The sequence below is a fragment of the Oryctolagus cuniculus genome, chromosome 2 (genome assembly GCF_964237555.1).
Source record: "Oryctolagus cuniculus chromosome 2, mOryCun1.1, whole genome shotgun sequence".
Taxonomy (NCBI): Eukaryota; Metazoa; Chordata; class Mammalia; order Lagomorpha; family Leporidae; genus Oryctolagus; species Oryctolagus cuniculus.
This window is the reverse complement of record NC_091433.1, coordinates 503,678-522,789: the sequence shown is the minus strand read 5'-3', so window position 1 is coordinate 522,789 and position 19,112 is coordinate 503,678.

Sequence of the window (19,112 nt, the reverse complement as noted above, 5' to 3'; positions counted from 1 at the left end):
CGACGCAGCAGCGGGGAGGGGCGCGGGGATCGGCAAGGAAGGGGGTCCGGAGCAGGGGCCTGGGCTGTAGACCCGCAGGACAGAGATGGGCGCGGAGCGGGCGTGATGGGACCCGGCTCCGCGGGGCGGGCAGGAGCGAGGCCCGGCCACGCCCCGCCACAGGCCACGCCCACCGGCCGCTCCCATCGGCCGCCAGTCGCGCCCGGGCCACACCTCCAGCCACACGGCCACGCCCCTCAGTAAGCCCTTGAAACTCCGGCCACACCCCGGCCACACCATGGCCACACCCCCAGCTCGGGCGCAAGGGTGTGTCGGCACCCAGCTCTGCCGGGAGGGTCGCAGGCAGGGCTCCCACGAAGCCGTGGGCCGAGCCCCCGAGCCGGGGCCCAGGCAGCAGCCGCGCGTGGGAGCGGAGGCCACGGCATCCCGAGTGGGCGGAGCTGCGGGCGCTCAGGTGCCGGGAGCTGGACTCCCTCAGCGAGGAGGCCTTCAGACACAAAGTTCATTATATACTACCTGGCAGGCAGAGCGCCAGAGCGGGAGGGGGAGGCAGAGAGAGGCAGAGAGAGGCAGAGAGACGGGGCAGGGGGCGGGGAGACAGAGAGAGAGAAGGAGACGGAGAGACGGTGGTGGGAGACGGAGAGATGGGGGGAGATGGAGAGACAGAGAGGGAGACGGAGAGAAAGAGAGAGGGGAGAGACAGAGAGAGATGGAGAGATTGAGAGAGAGAGGGAGACAGAGAGAGAAAGGGAGACGGAGAGACATGGGGGGAGACAGAGAGAGACAGAGAGACAGGGGGAACAGAAAGAGGGAGACAGAGAGATGGGGGGAGATGGAGAGAGAGAGGGAGATGGAGTGACAGGGAGAGAGAGAGGGAGACAGAGAGACAAGAGAGAGGGGGGAGACGGAGAGACCTCAGGAGATGGAGAGACAGAGGGAGACAGAGAGAGCGATAGAGAGAGAGAGAGGGAGGGAGAGAGAGACAGAGAGAGAGGGGGATGGAGAGAGAGAGGAGGAGACAGAGAAGGGGGAGACAGAGAGTCGGGGGGGGAGACGGAGAGACTGAGGGGGGAGAGATGGAGAGAGAGAAAGAGAGAGAGATGGAGAGAGGGGAGATGGAGAGACCGGGGTGAGACAGAGAGAGAGAGAGAGAGGGAGACAGAGAGACGGGGGTGGGGGGAGACAGAGAAGGGGGAGACAGAGAGTCAGAGAGGGGGGAGATGGAGAGACAGAGGGAGACAGAGAGAGAGAGAGGAGGAGGAGACAGAGAAGGGGGAGACAGAGAGTCAGAGAGGGGGGAGACAGAGGGAGACAGAGAGAGAGAGAGAGAGAGAGAGGAGGAGACAGAGAAGGGGGAGACAGAGAGAGAGAGAGGGAGATGGAGAGGCAGAGGGGGGAGGAGACAGAAAAGGGGGAGACAGAGTCAGAGAGGGGGGTGACAGAGAGAGAGAGAGAGGGAGATGGAGAGACCGCGGTCTTCCGTCTGCTGATCACTCCCAGAAGGCCGTGATGAGCAGGAGCCCCATCCGTGCCCCTCCACGGCTGGTCCCCTGGATGGAGTTTCAGTGCAGCCAACGGGGACAAGCACACGTGTGCTGTGTGTACAGACATGTCAGGTGCACACATTAAATGCGCACATACACTAGGGACACACAGGCACCAGGCACACCTGTTGTGCACACACATGTGCATGTTAGTAACAGTCTGCGTGCGTGTCAGGATGCACATGCTGTAGATGCAAACATGTACACTGTACACACAGGCACATTATCTCACACCCATGCACGCTAGGTACACTCGCGCCATGCAAACACTGCACATGCTATGCACACACAGACACATCTATGCACACATGTACACTTGTGCTGTGCACACATTATGTACATGCTATGCACACACAGACACACCTGTGCCCATGTTAGGTACACTCCTGCTATGCACACATTATGTACATGCTATGCACACACAGACACATCTGTGCACACATGTTAGGTACATGACACAAGAAGACACACAGTTCACACGTGGATGCATGCAATGGCCCAGACTGAAGCTGAGGCTGGGAACCCGGCCCGGGGCTCCCGCACGGGTGGCCTGGGTGGTAGGGGCCCTGACCTCTGCCCCCGGCTTTTTGGCAGGAAGGAGGAGCTGGAGCAGGGCTGGGACTTGAACCCAGGCACAGAGGGGATGTGGGTGTCCCAACCGCCAGCTGCTCTGCAGGCTGCACGCCTGCCCTGACCACGGGCAAAGCCAAGCCTCCAGGCACAGGAGACTCGTGCTCCAGGGGCTGTGCCAGGGCCTCCCTCAGGTGGAGAAGGGGCAGGGGGAGGGGCCTGCAGGGAGGGCCAGGAAGCACGGGGCCGGCAGCTGCCTGTGGTCAGCACAACGATGGTGATGATGGTAGTGACGGTGGTGATGGTGATGACGATGGTGGTGATAATGACAATGATGATGGTAATAAGGGCTTTGATGGTGATGGTGATGATGGTGATGATGGTGGTGGTGACGGTGATGGTGATGGTGATGATGGTGGTGGTGGTGATGGTGATGGTGATGGTGATGGTGATGGTGATGATGGTGTGGTGATGATGGTGATGGTGGTGGTGGTGATGGTGATGATGGTGATGGTGGTGGTGGTGATGGTGATGATGGTGGTGGTGATGGTGATGATGGTGGCGATGGTGGTGATGGTGGTGGTGGTGATGTGGTAGTGGTGACAGTGATGGTGATGGTGATGATGGTGGTGGTGATGGTGATGGTGGTGATGGTGATGGTGGTGATGGTGGTGATGGTGATGATGGTGGTGATGAGGCTTTGATGATGATGTTGACAGTGGTGATGGTGGTGACGGTGATGGTGATGGTGATGGTGGTGACGGTGATGGTGATGGTGATGGTGGTGATGGTGGTGGTGGTGATGGTGATGGTGATGGTGGTGATGGTGGTGATGGTGATGGTGGTGGTGGTGGTGGTGGTGATGGTGGTGATGGTGATGGTGATGATGGTGATGGTGATGGTGGTGATGGTGATGGTGGTGATGGTGATGGTGATGGTGGTGGTGGTGGTGGTGACGAACTTCAAGCAAGTAAAGTGTGCGTGAGCAGATGACATCACATGAAAACAGAGATGAATTCAAAACATGAGCCACAAACCCTCGGCCACCGTGGATCCAACCACACACCCAGAGCGGAGACTGTGCACCATGCAGGAGGAAGCTGGGACGAGGCCCCCAGGGGACCCGTGAGAGACGTTACCTGGAGCTCCCCGCAACCGGACGGCCACCGCATGCAGTCCAGCCGAGGCAGGCAGTGAACGCAACGTTCAGTAACGCACAAAACCAACAGTCACTTCTGACTGTAAAGACGCTCGCGCCATCACGCCCCCGGTGGTGGAAGGCTGAGGCCCCCTGGGGCCGGGGGTCCATCTGGCACTGCCCTGTGCAGTGTGGCCAGCGCAGGAAACCACAGTGAAGAGCAAATGCCGTGGCCCCAGCCGGCAGGGTCAGCCAGTCAGGAGTCCCATGGGCTTCACACCCGGGGTCAGTGCACAAGAACCAGCTGTGCTGCTGCAGATACGCGGCAAACAGCCGACAGCTGAGGTTCTGGCTTTTAAAAAAGATTTATTGATTTATTTGGAAGTCAGAGTTATACCAGAGATAAGGAGAGGCAGGGGTGGGGGGAAGTCTTCCATCTGCTGGTTCACTCCCCAGTTGGCTGCAACAGGGTGGAGCTGCGCTGATCTGAAGCCAGGAGCCAGGAGCTGCCTTTGGGTCTCCCACGTGGGTGCAGGGCCCAAGCACTTGGGCCACCTTCTGCTGCTTTCCCAGGCCACAGCAGGGAGCTGGATCGGAAGAGGAGCGGCTGGGACTGGAACCGGCACCATATGGGATGCCAGTGTCACAGGTGGTGGCTTAATCTGCTACACCACATTGCTGGCCCCAGCTAAGGTGTTTGTTTGTTTTGTTTTTTGTTTGTTTGTTTTTGTTTTGTTTTGTTTTGACAGGCAGAGTTAGACAGTGAGAGAGACAGAGAGAAAGGTCTTCCTTCCGTTGGTTCACCCCCCAAATGGCCACTACGGCTGGTGCTGTGCCGATCCGAAGCCAGGAGCCAGGATGGTTCCTCCTGGTCTCCCATGGAGTGCAGGGCCCAAGCACTTGGGCCATCCTCTACTGCACTCCCGGGCCACAGCAGAGAGCTGGACTGGAAGAGGAGCAACCAGGACAGAATCCGGCGCCCCGACCGGGACTAGAACCCGGGGTGCCAGTGCCGCAGGCGGAGGATTAGCCTAGTGAGCCGCGGCGCCGGCCAAGCTAAGGTTTTAATATGAGTACAGTGTTTAAGCCACTGCCTGTGACACTGGCATCCCATATCAGAGTGCTGGTTCGAGACCCAGCGGCTCCTCTTCCAATCCAGCTCCCTGCAAACGGCCTGGGAAAGCAGCAGCAGATGGCCCAAGTGCTTGGGTCCCTGCACCCACGTGGGAGACCAGGATGGAGTTCCCGGCTCCTGCTTTGGGCTGGCCCAGCCCTGGCTGTTGCCACCATTTTGGGTATAAACCAACAGATGGAAGTGCGCGCGCTCGCTCTCTGCCTTTCAAATGAACTTGTTAAACATATGAAACACACAGAGACAACTCTGACAAAAAACATGCACGCCGGAAGCCACGGGGCCATGTACTTGTTCTCGGCCGGGAGATGACGCTGTCCCGGCGTCGGTTCTCCCTGAAGTCACTGCCGAATCCCAGGATTCCAAGCCCGAGCCGCTTCTGCGCCATGGTGACCAACAGCTGGGACGGAGCCTTCGGGGCAGCCACAGCCACACCCGGAAGGGCAGGGAGACAGGACGTCAGCCACCTGCCCAAGAAGCATGAGCTCCTCAGGGGGCCACAGCTGTCCACACAGCAGCGCCCAGGTCAGCCCCGCCAGCCGCCTCCCCACGGTGCCTGGCCGCGTCCCACCCTCTGGCTGGCCCTGGCGCTTTGCCGTCCCTGCTGGGGTCTCCTGATTCTGGACCCTGACCCCATGAGCTCCTGGGCTGTGTCCAGCCTGGCTGGCGGCCAGGGTCCCCCGGGATGGTGTGGGCCGTGGGGAGGCCGGGTGCTGCTCTGAATATGTCCCCCGCACCGTGGTCACAGGAGCTGGGTTTTATCGGGTGAGCAGGGCAGAGCCGGGGGGTGGGAGTGGGTTTGGCAGAGCCCGGGGGTGGGAGTGGGTTTGTTGCCATCCTCCCTCCTGCCACGGTGGACACGGCGGCCAGGGGCCATCCTGGAGGCAGAGATCTGCTGTGAGGGCGGCGTCACAGGGGCTCCAGCACCCCCCAAGCCTATGCCACCGCCTCCCAGAGGCCCCCTGTGTCAGATCAAGTCACCTCCCCCTGCTGGCACAGTCGGCTGGGGGGGGGGGCGGGAGAAGGGAACTGGACTGCTCCCTCCCCTCCCTTGCTGCCATGGGGGGCGGGGGAGGGATCCTGGGTCCTGGGCCTCAGCAGGTGTCAGCAGCTCCCTGAGGGATGTGGGAAACTGGCAGCCGGCCTGACCCCCCTGGGCGGCACCAGCCCTGCGGACGCCCGGGGGTCTGGAGGCTCCACCACGTGAGGGGGTCTGAGTCAGTCCGGCCTGCCGGCCCCAAACCTCTGCCAGAGCAGGGTGGCTGGGGCGGGGCTGGCGGCACTGGGGCCTCCGCCTGCGTGGGGAGGCGTGGCCGGCCCCGGTGCAACCCAGCCGGCCTCCCTGCCCTTGGCGCTAGACCCCGCCCTGCTCTGCAGGGCTCCTGGCGGTCAGGCACCCCCGACCCCCAGTCCCCAGTGCCAGGATGGGGTAGGAAGTGACCCCGCGGGGGCTGTTTGTGGGGAGGCCGGGGGTACAGTGGCCCCAGGACGGCGGCCCCGTGCGGGTTCCCCAGAAGAGAGAACCGCGGCCGCAAAGGGGCGGGGCCTGCGTCCTGGAGGACACCCCCCCCGCGCGCGCGAGGGGCCTCCGCCGCGCGGGGTGGGGGGGGTAGAGGGAGACAGGGACGGGGGTGGGGTGGGGTGGGGGTGGGGGTGGCGGGAACCGGCTCCGGGCGGGCGCCGGGAGCCGGCTCTGCCCAGGAAGCCTCGCGCCTCCCCGGAGCGTCCTGGGGCGGGGGGCGCTGACCGCCGGGCTCCGCGCTCTCACCGGAGGCCCGCACCGGGGTGGAGTCCCGACCCGCAGCCCGGGTGACCCAGGGCGAGCGCGGCCCCGCGGCTCCTGCTTCTCCTGCTGCCGCCGGCTCCGCCCCTCCTGGGCGCCATCCCTGTGCTGTCCGCCCCGCCGCGCCGCCCGCCCCGCACGCCAGCCCAGAGCCGGACCTCCCGGCAGCCCCAACCGACGTGTTAATCCGGGCAGCCTAGGGGCCGCATTGGCCGCACTGGCTGGGGAGCTGGGCGCGGGCCGGACGCCGCCCTCCAAGCTGCTGCTCCCTGGCCTCTGCGCCAAGTCAGCTGGCACCGGGGCGCTGGACAGCTGCCCCCACCAGGCCCCGCCTGACTCTGCCGTCTGAGCTCTGGCCACCTCCCCAGCCTGGGCAGTGGGGACACGGCGACACCGCAGCTGCCACACGGAGGCAGGCGCAGCCCACCTGAGACCTGCAGCCCCCTCTGCCCCTGGAGGCCCCCGGGGGCGGGGCTGCCACTTGTCCCTGGGCAGCTGGGGGCGCAGTGGGGGAGGGGCTGCACGGGGTTGGGAGGGGGTGGGGGTGAGGGTCCTGAGCCGTCCCCAGGAGGCGAGTTGGGGACTTGGGGAGGGGTGGGGGCAGTGAGACCCCTGAGTCAAGGGCACTGGGGGAGAAGGGGCCGGTGCTGTGCTCAGTGTAGTCTGAATTGAACTTAGGGTGTCTGGAGACCCCGTATAAAATGCAGAGTGGACAGCAGGCGCTGGGCCAGAGCGAGGTTACCCAGCTCCTGCAGGCGCAGGCTTCCCCACCTCGGGCAGAGAGGAGAGCCAGGGAGGTCTGTGGGGAGCTGGAGACCCCACATCACCCCCAGCCCAGGGACACGGAGGGCAGCTCCAACGCTGCCGTCCCCTGCCTCCAGGGCTGGGACCACACAGTCACCGGGGCCATACAGGTGTCTGGCCAGCCCTTTCAAGCTGGCTGTGGACGAGAGCCGGGGCGAGGCCGCTCTCCTGGCCCCGGGAAGCCCAGGCGTGGTGAGGAGGCCGCAGCACCGCTGGCCACTGGCCAAGTGTCCTGGGCCCAGGCCAGCGCTCTCCCCGGAGGTGGGTCCCCAGCAGGTGGACCGGCGACAGGGGGACAAAGGCTGCAGGAGGCAGCAGTGGTCACAGAGCAGCAAGGATAATGGTGCCCGCACTTTTAATTTGTGACTAATTTGTTGCACAATGAGGTTGCAATTTTCTAATTGTGATTGCCATTTTAATTTTACTCTTGGCTGTGCAACCAACAATGTATAGTCTAGTAATTAAAATTAATTGTACCTTCACCTGCATATTTCTATTAGGCTGTTAAATTTAGTCTGTAAGCTCAATGATTTTGTTCCCTGAAAGATGGCAAATTCATTTCACCACGCAGCTCCGCCACACTTGCCAACTCCCTCGCGCTGCAGCCCCGCCCTTTGAGGGGTGGGGGTGCGGCTCGCTGCCGGCCACCAGTTAGGAGGGCCCGAGTCCCACCTGGGGATTCCGTGAAACTCCAGGAAAACACCCACAGCCTCCTCTGTGAGCCAAGCCGTCGCCTGCCCCTCCCCTCCGGTGGGCAGTGGAGGTGGGGCAGGTGCAGGAGCCAGGAATCGGGCCCAGGGTCAGCTCAGGGGAGTGGTCTTCTCACAGCCCCAGGGGTCTTCTTCTCCCTCGCTGGGCAAGGAGATCCCACAAGGCTGTGGACGGGCCCTGTGACCCCCACCCTGCTGTACCCAGGGAGCACCCAGCTCAGCCCCTCGGGTGCACCCAGGGACGCAGAGGCCTGGGTGCATGGGTGCAGTGGCAGCGGGAGAGGACTGCTATGACAGGCCAGTGGGGTCTCGGTGTGCAATCAGGAACAGCCCAGGCCATCAGCATCCGCGGGGGGGCAGTGTCCCACCAGAGGGAAGGGCTTGGGGGGGGGGGCTCAGCCACAGCAGGTGCAGGAGAGTGACCCATCCAGACCCAGGGACCAACAGCCCGGGGGAGACACTGGGGACCCACCTGGCCCAAGCAAGCACACGGCAGTCAGAGGGGCTCATCCGTCCACCCACCCATCCAGGACACAGGCACCTACTCTTGGGCCGTCTTCCCAAGGTGGACGCCTAGGAAACCAAGCCAGGCGCAGAACACTCAGCCCCTGGCCCGGGAGCACCCTGAGGCCTGGCTGGCCCTGCAGGAACGGCCAGGTGGCTGTGGGCAGGCCCAGCCTTGGGGTGCCTGGGGGGCCGCAGGTGGAGGGGGGGCTGTGCAGGAGCAGAGCCGGCAGACTGGGCAAGCCGCCGGGTGAGGGGCTGCGGCGGGCGCCCCTCCTGCTTCCTGGTCTCTGCAGAGGCCCGTGCACCCCTGCAGAGGTGCTGACAGCGCCTGCTCCGGCTCCTGGACTGTTGTCAGGGGAGCTGGAGCTGTACGTCCCAGCCAGGGCTGGGGCAGGGTCTTCCCCAAGTCACCTGGAGGTCGGTACTAAGGCTGCAGAGACCAGACAAGGCCCCGGGCCCTGCTCAGGGCGCCAGTTTTATCCCCAGCATCTGGGCAGGAGCAGGGGGCCTCCTGTCCGGGACGCACCCCCAGCCGCCTCCTGGTGCAGGCTCCCAGTCCAGCTGGACCAAAAGACCCCGCCTCTTCCCGACCCACACCATGGCTGGGCTGAGGAGAGCTCGGCCGTGTCTGTGTGCCCCTGCACCAGGAAGACCTGGTCCCACTGTGGGGGAGGGGCCTCCCACACCTGCTCAGGAACACTGGCCATGGATGTCTTTCTGCTTGTCCACCCACCCACTCATCCGCCCACCCACCCATCCACCCACTCATCCATCCACCCACCCACTCATCCATCCACCCACCCACTCACCCATCCACTCACCCATCCACCCACCCATCCACCCACTCATCCACCCACCCATCCACCCACCCACCCATCCATCCACCCACCCATCCACCCATCCACCCACCTATCCATCCGCCCACCCACCCATCCCCATCTGCCCACCTATCCACCCACCCACTCACCCACCCATCCACTCATCCACCCACCCATCCACCCACACATCCATCCACCCATCTGCCCACCCACCCACCTATCTATCTACCCACCCACCCATCCACCCACCTATCTATCCACCCACCCACCCATCCACCCATCCACCCACCTATCCACCCACCTATCCATCCACCTATCTATCCACCCACCCACCCATCCCCATCTGCCCACCCATCCACTCACCCACCCATCCATACATACACCATCCATCTATACACCCACCCACCCACGCATCCATCGGTCCATCTAGCATCTGTCTACTTTCCAACCCATTCATCCTCCCCCCCCCCCCCGCCGGGGAACTCCTCCGGGTGTCTTCCCCGCCCCAAGCCCACCCTGCCTGCACCCACCCCGGATCTGCCTGGCTTCCCACAGAGGGGTTTCATCCTGCTCCTGCCTGCCTGGCCACCTGTCCCTCCCCAGTGGGGCTCCTCCACCCCAGGGGTCCAGGCCAGAGGCTGTGGCGGAGGAGGAGCCTCTGCCTGGTCCCCTGTGGCCCCCACGCTGAGCCCCCCCTCAGGGCCACTTCCTGTGTCTGCTCCTGCGCCAGCCACCACGGGTGTGAGTGGATCCGGAGGGTGCATTTTAGGGAGGCCCTGTTGTCCCTGTCCCCACAGCTGGAGTTCCAGGAATGTCACCAAGAGTGACAGGGGTCAGGGCTGTGAGTGCTGGTGTTTTTCATAACAAAGACCAGAGTGCAGCTACCGCCCAGCCCAGCCCCAAGCCCCCCAGCCGTGGAGCCAGAAGCCCCCTGCCCGGGAGTCAGCCCTGCCAGCTGCCTGGAGCAGCTGGGAGCCTCTGGGCTCTGGGCCTCGAAGCTCCAGGCCTGGGAGCGGGGCTGGCCTCCCTGCGCAGGTGGGACCCCACCTTGGGGGCTTCCCGACCCGGGATCCCCTGCAGCCGGCCCTGGGCGAGTGGACGGGGTTGTCGCGTTCGCAAATACAAGTGCACAATTGATGAGCCCCAGCTGTGTGCCCCGTGGGCGCTGACCACCGCAGGTGTCACCGCTGGTCAGTGGTGGGGCTGGCGAGGGGGCTGGGCACGCGGGGCGGGCGGGCGTGGGAGGGGTCTGCGGAGCCGGGGCGGGGCTTGGCCGGCGCGGGAGGGGGCGCGAGGGGCGCCAGCGCATTAATCTTCCGCGAATTAGAATCCGCAGCGCGCGTCCAAGATTGAGGCCACCACGGTTCAGCGCCGTGTGACCGCCAATTTTGATAAAAGTGTTTTAAGAGCGAGGAGACGGAGATAAATTGCCTGCGGCTGCGGCGGCCGCCGGGTGAGAGCCTCGCGGGCGGCCTGGACACGGGGTCGCCCGCTTTCCCGCAGCTAGTGAGCGACGTCGCCCGGCCGCGCGGGCACCCGGCTGCCGCCCCGCAGAGCCCGCCCGGCTCCCACTCTCCCGCGCCGGGACGCCTCGGCCACCCCTGCTGGTTCCCCCTCTCCACAGGCCTGGGGGCGCCCGTGCGCCCGTCCCGCAGGGGCCATGCTGAGGCCGCTGGGCGCCGCGCCGCGTCCAGGAAGCAGCGTCCCGGCTCCCTCACCCTCGGGACCCCAGGGACAGTGCAGCCGGAGGCGCCTCAAGCAGCCCTCCTGGGGTGCCCTGCAAGGGAACCCCAAGCCCCTCCCCCGGCGGGACCCTGAGGCCTCCTGACCCCACTGGGCGGGCTGAGCCCTTCCTCCATTCCCGGGGTCCCTCAAGAGACCCCTGGAGTCTTCGTGTGAGGTCGGAGTGCAAGTCCCTCCTCCCCCGTTGCCCAGGCTCTGGGTGGGCCTGCCTTCCACCTGGTGTCCCCTCGGGCAGCCCGGTGCCCAGTCCCCTCCTGCTGCTTCCTGGGCGGGAGGCGCAGGGCCAGCCCAGGTAGGAGGTGCAGGGCCAGCCCAGGTAGGAGGTGCAGGGCCAGCCCAGCTAGGAGGGGAAGGAGCTGGTGCACGAGGCCCGGGCCCCGGGGTGCAGCTGCGCAGGCCCCGCAGGCGGAGAGCCGGCGTCCCCGTGCTGGGGGCGCGTCCGCCTGAGATGCAGAAGGCACCCAGGCCGGTGCCGGTCTCGTCCTGGGCAGCCGTGAAATTAACGTTTAAAACCAATCGCGTGGACACTGGCTGGACGGGGCCCTGCTCGCTTCAGCCTGCCTCGGGCTCCGTCCAGGACCCGACAGGAGATTAGGGCCGAGGCTGAGGGCCTTATCTCCCTCCGACAGTGGCTGCGGCCCCCTCCCCCTGCTGCCCTCAGCCGGGAGCTGCCCCCCCTCCCCGTGGCCCTCCGATCTTATAACAGGCAATTACTGCCCCAGCTGCCGGCTGCAGCTCCGATCCAATCGCTCAGCCGCCGCGAGGAACCCAAGCAGGCCAATCTCGGCCAGTTAGACACGGTGTCCAGCGCGGCCTGGCTCGGGCTGTGGCTCGAGGCCGGGTGAGGGTGCAGGCTGCAGCCAGCGGCCTCCCCGGAGGTCACCGCCCGACCGTCGGCCTCCTGCAGCCCAGGGAGTCAGCGTGCCCGGAAGCCTCGTGTGCACCGGAGACCGGAGATGTCCTTGCTGGAAACAGGTCTTTGCCGATGGAGGCCCTCATCCCAGGTCTGGTGTCCCTACAGGAAGAGACAGACAGAGGCACACACGGGGCGGCCGGGGGCAGGGGCAGAGATGGGGGAGGGAGGCCACACTGGGCCCCGGAAGAGGCAGGAGGGCCGCCCTGCAGCCCCCAGAGAGCTGCCCAGACCTCAGACCCCCTGACCCCGGCCTCTGACCCCTGACCTCAGACTCCTGGCTCCAGAATGGGAGGGAACCCTTGCTTTGTCCAGCAGCCCTAGGCCCTGTGTCTGTGAACCCTCTGCCTGGTTCCCTCCCCGCTGTGAGCTCTGCTCTGTGGTCCCCACAGCCACATCTGCTGTCCAGGCCCATCTACCTGGCAGACTTCTCTCTGCCCACACAATCCCCCTGGCATCCTCAGCTGTCCCAGCTGTGTCAGCAAACGGGGCCTGGCCTGCACCTGCCGTGATGCCCCCCACCCAGCCTCTGCAAAGCCAGCAGCACCTCCAGACTTTAGAATCCACTGGAGGCTCCCTGGCTTCGGCCCTGGCACCTGCCCGGGGCTGAGGAGAGTGGGAGGTGTGTGCACCAGGTGGACGAGGAGCAGGTGCACACCAGGGTGCGCAGGGTGGACGGGTGCAGAGCTGACATGTGCTCACCCAGACAGTCCCTGGCACCAAGGCTCTCGGTGAGGACTGGCGCTGCTCCCCCACCCTGCTCTGCCAGCCCTGGTGGCAGCCGTGGGCACCGCCTCTGCCCTTTGGATCGGTGGCCCCAACCGCTGGGTCCTCTGTGGTCCTCCCATCACAGGCAGTGAGGCTCACCCAGGGCCTCTGGCCACAGCATCTGGAACTTGGGCTCCACCGAGGGGCTGTCCCATTCTCCTCTTAATGGCAGCAGGCGGGCATCGTCCATTTCACTCGCACCTCCATCACCAGCATTGCCATGCTTATATCCATCACCATCACCACCACCACATCACCACCCTCACCATCACCACCACATCACCACCATCACCATCACCATCATCACCATCACCATCCTCACCATCACCATCACCACATCACCATCCTCACCATCCTCACCATCACCACCATCACCGTCACCACATCACCACCCTCACCATCACCGTCACCACCATCACCACCATCACCATCACCACCATCACCACCATCACCATCACCACCACCACCATCACCACATCACCATCCTCACCATCACCATCACCACATCACCATCACCACCATCACCACCATCACCGTCATCACCGTCACCACCATCACCATCATCACCATCACCACCATCACCACATCACCATCCTCACCATCCTCACCATCACCACATCACCATCACCACCATCACCACATCACCATCACCACCATCACCATCACCATCCTCACCATCACCACATCACCACCCTCACCATCACCGTCATCACCATCACCACCATCACCACATCACCATCACCACCATCACCATCACATCACCATCCTCACCATCACCATCACCACCATCACCACATCACCACATCACCATCCTCACCATCACTGTCATCACCATCACCACCATCACCATCACATCACTATCCTCACCATCACCACATCACCACCATCACCATCACCACATCACCACCCTCACCATCACCATCACCACCATCACCATCACCATCACCATCACCACCATCACCATCACCACATCACCACCCTCACCATCACCATCACTGTCATCACCATCACCACCATCACCATCACCACATCACCATCCTCACCATCACCATCACCGTCATCACCATCACCACCATCACGTCAGCATCACCATCCTCACCATCCTCACCATCACCACCATTTCCATGCTTACATCCATCATCACCATCACCATCACCACCACCATCATCACTGTCACCACCATCACCATCATCACCTCCATCATCATCACCATCACCACCACCATCATCACTGTCACCATCATCACCATCACCATCATCATCACCACCGTGGTCATCACTGTCACCAGCATCCCACAGAACCAGTCCTGGGCCTGGCATTGCACGCCCTCTGCCCTCCGCCCCGACTCCCCCCAGCCCGGCAGCCCGCCTGTGCCTGCATCCGTGCCCGCCATCGGCTCTGCTCTCCCTCCTCGTGCCTGGAATCCTCCTCCATAATACCCAATAAATAACCCGGATTTAATTGAATTAATATCGACAGCTTGTAATTGCCGCTTGTTGGCCAGGCCTGCCGAGGAGGACGCGGCGATGGCTCCAGAAAGGCGCGCGAGCGCCGGGAGCGTTTCGGCTGATTGTTACAGCGGTGATGAGGGTGCTGATTCGATCTCTGCCTCCACGATGGCAGCGCGCAGCCCCGCTAAATAAACACCGGAGTCCTTTGTCCCTGTGGGCTGGTTGCGGGTAATTACAATCAATAGGGTCTTCCTCGCCGAGCCCCGAGCCTCACCGGGCTCCACGGCTGCAGGTGCGCGGCTGCAAAATGAACTCACAGGCTGGCGGCTGCTCCCCGCCCCCAGTGGGCAGCCCCGGTGTGGGGCAGGGCTCCCAGGGCTGAGTGGGGGCTGGGATAAGACCGGATGCCACGGCCAGGGGTCAGGGGACAGACAGGAACCAGTATCGGAGCCTGAGCCAAGGGGTCAGGGGTCAGCGGTGACCCCGGCGGTCTTCTGCGTCACCCCAAACTCGTGTCCCATGAGGCAGGTGGCAAGATGGTCCTGTACAGATGGCCAGGAGTGTGGACGGGACGCTCAAGGTCGCGTCGTCTACCCGCCCCCTCAGCCTCCAGACCTGCCCCCCATCTGTGCCTTTGGCCCCAGCTGACCAGGGCCTCTGCCTTCCCCAGAACCAGTGCCTTCACCCAGCCCAAAGCGTGGCAGCCCACGGCCTCCTCCAAGCCCCCGACTGGTCACTCTGGACGGAGCATGCTGGGCCCCCTCCACCCCGGGGCTCCCTCCCCTGTGGCCACACGCAGGCTTGGAGGTGGGCCAGGGCCGAGTGCAGGCTGTCCTCTGTCCACTTCCACCTTTCCACCCGTGTGTCTGCGCCGGGCCCCAGGCAGGCCTGTGGTCAGTGGGGCCAGCACAGCCTGTGCCCTGGGCGCCCTCCTGCTGCTCCGCCCCAGGGCTGTCACTCACCCTGGAAGGAATCCGTGTGGGAAACAGTGTGGGGGCATGTGGGGCGCTCACGCCGGTGCACACCTGTGACCACACGTGCACAGGCGCACGGTCTGGCAGCACGCGGGCTGCAGGACTCTCCCGGGGTGGCTGGCCCTGGCCGCGGCGGGCAGGGGCTCAGCAGTCAGGGAGAGTCGCATCCCAGGCCAGCTCCCAGGATGCAGTGGAAATGAGATGTTTGTGTCGCGGCCGCCGCGGAGCGGGAGTGACAGCTCCCCTCGGGAGCCGGCGGTCCCAGGCGGACGAGGCCTCCCAGGCAGCCCCAGGGCTGAGGGTGGCGCAGGATCCCAGGGCTCTGGCTGCCTGAGGTCCACAGCAGCTCCCTGGCCCTGGGAGGCCTTCGGGGGGGCTGGCTCGAGGGTCCCCATCCTGCACTGGCTCTGTCCACTCAGTGCACTGCTGGGGGGTCTGACCTGGCCTGGCTCAGTGCACCTGCTGGGGGGGTCTGACCTGGCCTGGCTCTGTGCACCTGCTGGGGGGGTCTGACCTGGCCTGGCTCTCTCCACTCAGCTTGGGGGGGTCTGACCTGGCCTGGCTCAGTGCACCTTCTAGGGGGGTCTGACCTGGCCTGGCTCTGTGCACCTGCTGGGGGGGTCTGACCTGGCCTGGCTCAGTGCACCTTCTAGGGGGGTCTGACCTGGCCTGGCTCTGTGCACCTGCTGGGGAGGGTCTGACCTGGCCTGGCTCAGTGCACCTTCTAGGGGGGTCTGACCTGGCCTGGCTCTGTGCACCTGCTGGGGGGGTCTGACCTGGCCTGGCTCTCTCCACTCAGCTTGGGGGGGTCTGACCTGGCCTGGCTCAGTGCACCTGCTGGGGGGGTCTGACCTGGCCTGGCTCTCTCCACTCAGCTTGGGGGGGTCTGACCTGGCCTGGCTCAGTGCACCTTCTAGGGGGGTCTGACCTGGCCTGGCTCAGTGCACTGCTGGGGGGGTCTGACCTGGCCTGGCTCTGCACACTCGGCTGTGGGGGGGTCTGACCTGGCCTGGCTCAGTGCACCTTCTAGGGGGGTCTGACCTGGCCTGGCTCTGTGCACCTGCTGGGGAGGGTCTGACCTGGCCTGGCTCAGTGCACCTTCTAGGGGGGTCTGACCTGGCCTGGCTCTGTGCACCTGCTGGGGGGGTCTGACCTGGCCTGGCTCTGTGCACCTGCTGGGGGGGTCTGACCTGGCCTGGCTCTGTGCACCTGCTGGGGTATCTGACCTGGCCTGGCTCTGTGCACCTGCTGGGGGGGGTCTGACCTAGCCTGGCTCTCTCCACTCAGCTTGGGGGGGTCTGACCTGGCCTGGCTCAGTGCACCTGCTGGGGGGTCTCATACCAGGGAACCCCAGGTGAGGCCTCGAGGAGGACTTCACCACCCACAGGTCCTGAGGGCGGGGAGAAGCCTGGCCAGCCCTGGCCCTGCACCAGGCTCAGCCCGGGTCCCAGCAAACCTGGCCTGCCTCTGTCCCCGTACTGAGCAGCCAGCCCTGTGCTGGGGACAACACGGGACCACAGCGGGGAGCCCCGACGGCCCAGGCCGCAGCAACTTTCTTCCACAAAGACCACCTGGACCTGAGCCCAGGTCACAGCCCGGCCCCCTGCCCCTCCCCCACCCACACCCAAGGCCTTGCAGGTGCCGGCGTGGGTGCCCTGCCCGCCCAGAGCCCACGTCATGGGGAGAGAGCGGCTTCACTGCAGGCGGGGGCAGCAGGGCAGGCTGAGGCTCTGGCCAGCTGGGGTGGGCGAGGCCCTGGGAGGTGTCACAGGCCCTGGGCAGGGGGCGGAGCCTAGGGAGCAGGCGGCAGGGTGGGCACTTGTGCCGGAGGGCAGGGCCTCTCGGAGGCCAGGTCAGCCAGGTGGCATCGGTGTAGCCCTCTGCAGGCCCTGCCCACAGCCACACCCAAGACCCAGCTGCTGCCAGGATCCCCCCACACAAACACAAACAAGTGTGGACCCCACACAGGCTCCTGGCCTGCAAGGAGAGCACAGCAGTGTGGCACACAGCCAGGGTGCACCACACACGGCCACACACAGCCACACACACGCACAGCCACACACACGCACAGTCACACACACACACAGCCACACACACGCACAATCACACACACACTGCCACACACGGCCACACACAGCCACACACACGCACAATCACACACACACTGCCACACACGGCCACACACAGCCACACACACACACACAGCCACACACACGCACAGTCACACACACACTGCCACACACACGCACAGTCACACACACACTGCCACACATGGCCACACACAGCCACACACATGCACAGCCACACACACACAGCCACACACACGCACAGTCACACGCACACTGCCACACACACACACAGTCACACACACACTGCCACACACGGCCACACACACGCACAGTCACACACACACTGCCATACACGGCAACACACAGCCACACACACGCATAGTCACACACACACACTGCCATACACGGCAACACACAGCCACACACACGCACAGTCACACACACTGCCACATACGGCCACACACAGCCACACACACGCACAGCCACACACACACACTGCCACACATGGCCACACACAGCCACACACACACACACAGCCACACACACACACACTGCCACACACGGCCACACACACGCACAGTCACACACACACACTGCCACACACGGCCACACACAGCCACACACGTACGCAGTCACACACACTGCCACACACGGTGACACGCTGACACACACACGGTGATACTCTGACTCGCATGACAGTTACACACACACAGACAGGCACCCAGCACCCAGCACCCAGCACCCAGGACTCAGTGGCCCCGTCAGGCTGGAGAGCTGGGGGGGTCTTGCCCCTCATCCCCTCGCCTGCCAGCGCGCCCCCCGCCAGCTCTCGCATCTCCGAGGGCCCCGCGTGCCTGTGGCCCCCCAGCCGACCTGGGTCTAGGCACACTGGGACAGCACAGGTCAGGCAGCAGCCAGGGCTGCCGCTCGGCCACTCGGTGTCCCCAGCAGGGCCCGGACGCCTCTGTGACGCCCACTCAGTGTGGAGGCCACAGCCGGGTTCACTGTCCTGGCTGTGCCCGGCCGGGGGGTCCTGGGCGGCAGCTTCCCCCCAGCCAGGAGGCGGAGCGGTCAGCCGCCCGGAGGTGGCCCCCGCCCCCCCCAGCCACAGCCCCAGCCCGGTCACCCCGCGAGCCGGCGGCGGGCAGGGAGGGCCAAGGCCGCCCGGAGGCCCGGCTCCCCGCCGAGGTGGCCGCCGGCTTCATGCTTTATCCCCTGACAGTAGCCACCTTTCCAAATTGATTTCTGATGTCCACAGCGGCCGGGAAGGGAGGCGCGCTAAGTCTCGGAAAGTGGAAAACAATATTATCGCCACACGCATGAATTACTGGCCGCCCGCCGCATCTACCCAGCCGTGAATTATGTGGCCCTGGAGCTCCTATAATTCTCGGGAATTTTATGGAGTCGCGAGGGGCCTGGGGATGCTGACAAGCACTTAACAGCCGGAACCCAGCGACAACCCTCGCAGGGCGGAGGGCATGGGGGCTCGCCCCCCCAGGAGCTACACAGGCAACCCCCAGCCCCCCACACGCAGAGGGGCCCCCAGGCTGCCTGGCCTCTGGGGCCTTGCTCTGGTGGGGCCCTGGAGCCATGGGGCCACGCCCTGGGCCCCTTTACGGGAAAGTGGGGCTCCTTGGGCCCAGGGTGGGGTGGGGGCAGGGCGGCTGCACGGGGCCCTGCTGCCCAGGACAGCGGAACAAATGAATGAGCAAAGCCAGTGAGTGAATGAGTGGGTGCAGAGCCAGAGGTGGGGGTGGGTGGGGGCTGGGCCTGGGAAGGGCTGGGCGCTGCCGTGAGCTGGGCGCGCTTTGAGCTGATCCAGGCTGGGCCCTGGACGGGAGATGCCCAGCGCCCTGGATGCCGGGGCTGGAGCTGGGGACAGGTCACCCGAGGCCAAGCAGGTGCACGTTGGGGGGGCACCTCCAGTCGGCCACCAGGGTCCTAAGAAGGCAGCAGTGACGCCCAGCCGGCTCCCCTTGGGACGGTCACCTGCTCTGGGACTCCAGGCCAAGGCACGACCCCCAGACGCCGCCAGCACCCCGGCGTCTCCAGCAAACCTGATTCTGGGGACCTGCCCAGTGCGAGGTGACCTCTAGGCAGCTCAGCCCGGGTTCTGGGTGCCACTTTGCCCCTGGTGTCCAGGGAACCTTCTGGAAGCCATGCAGAGTGGGTGGGAGGGTGGGGGGCT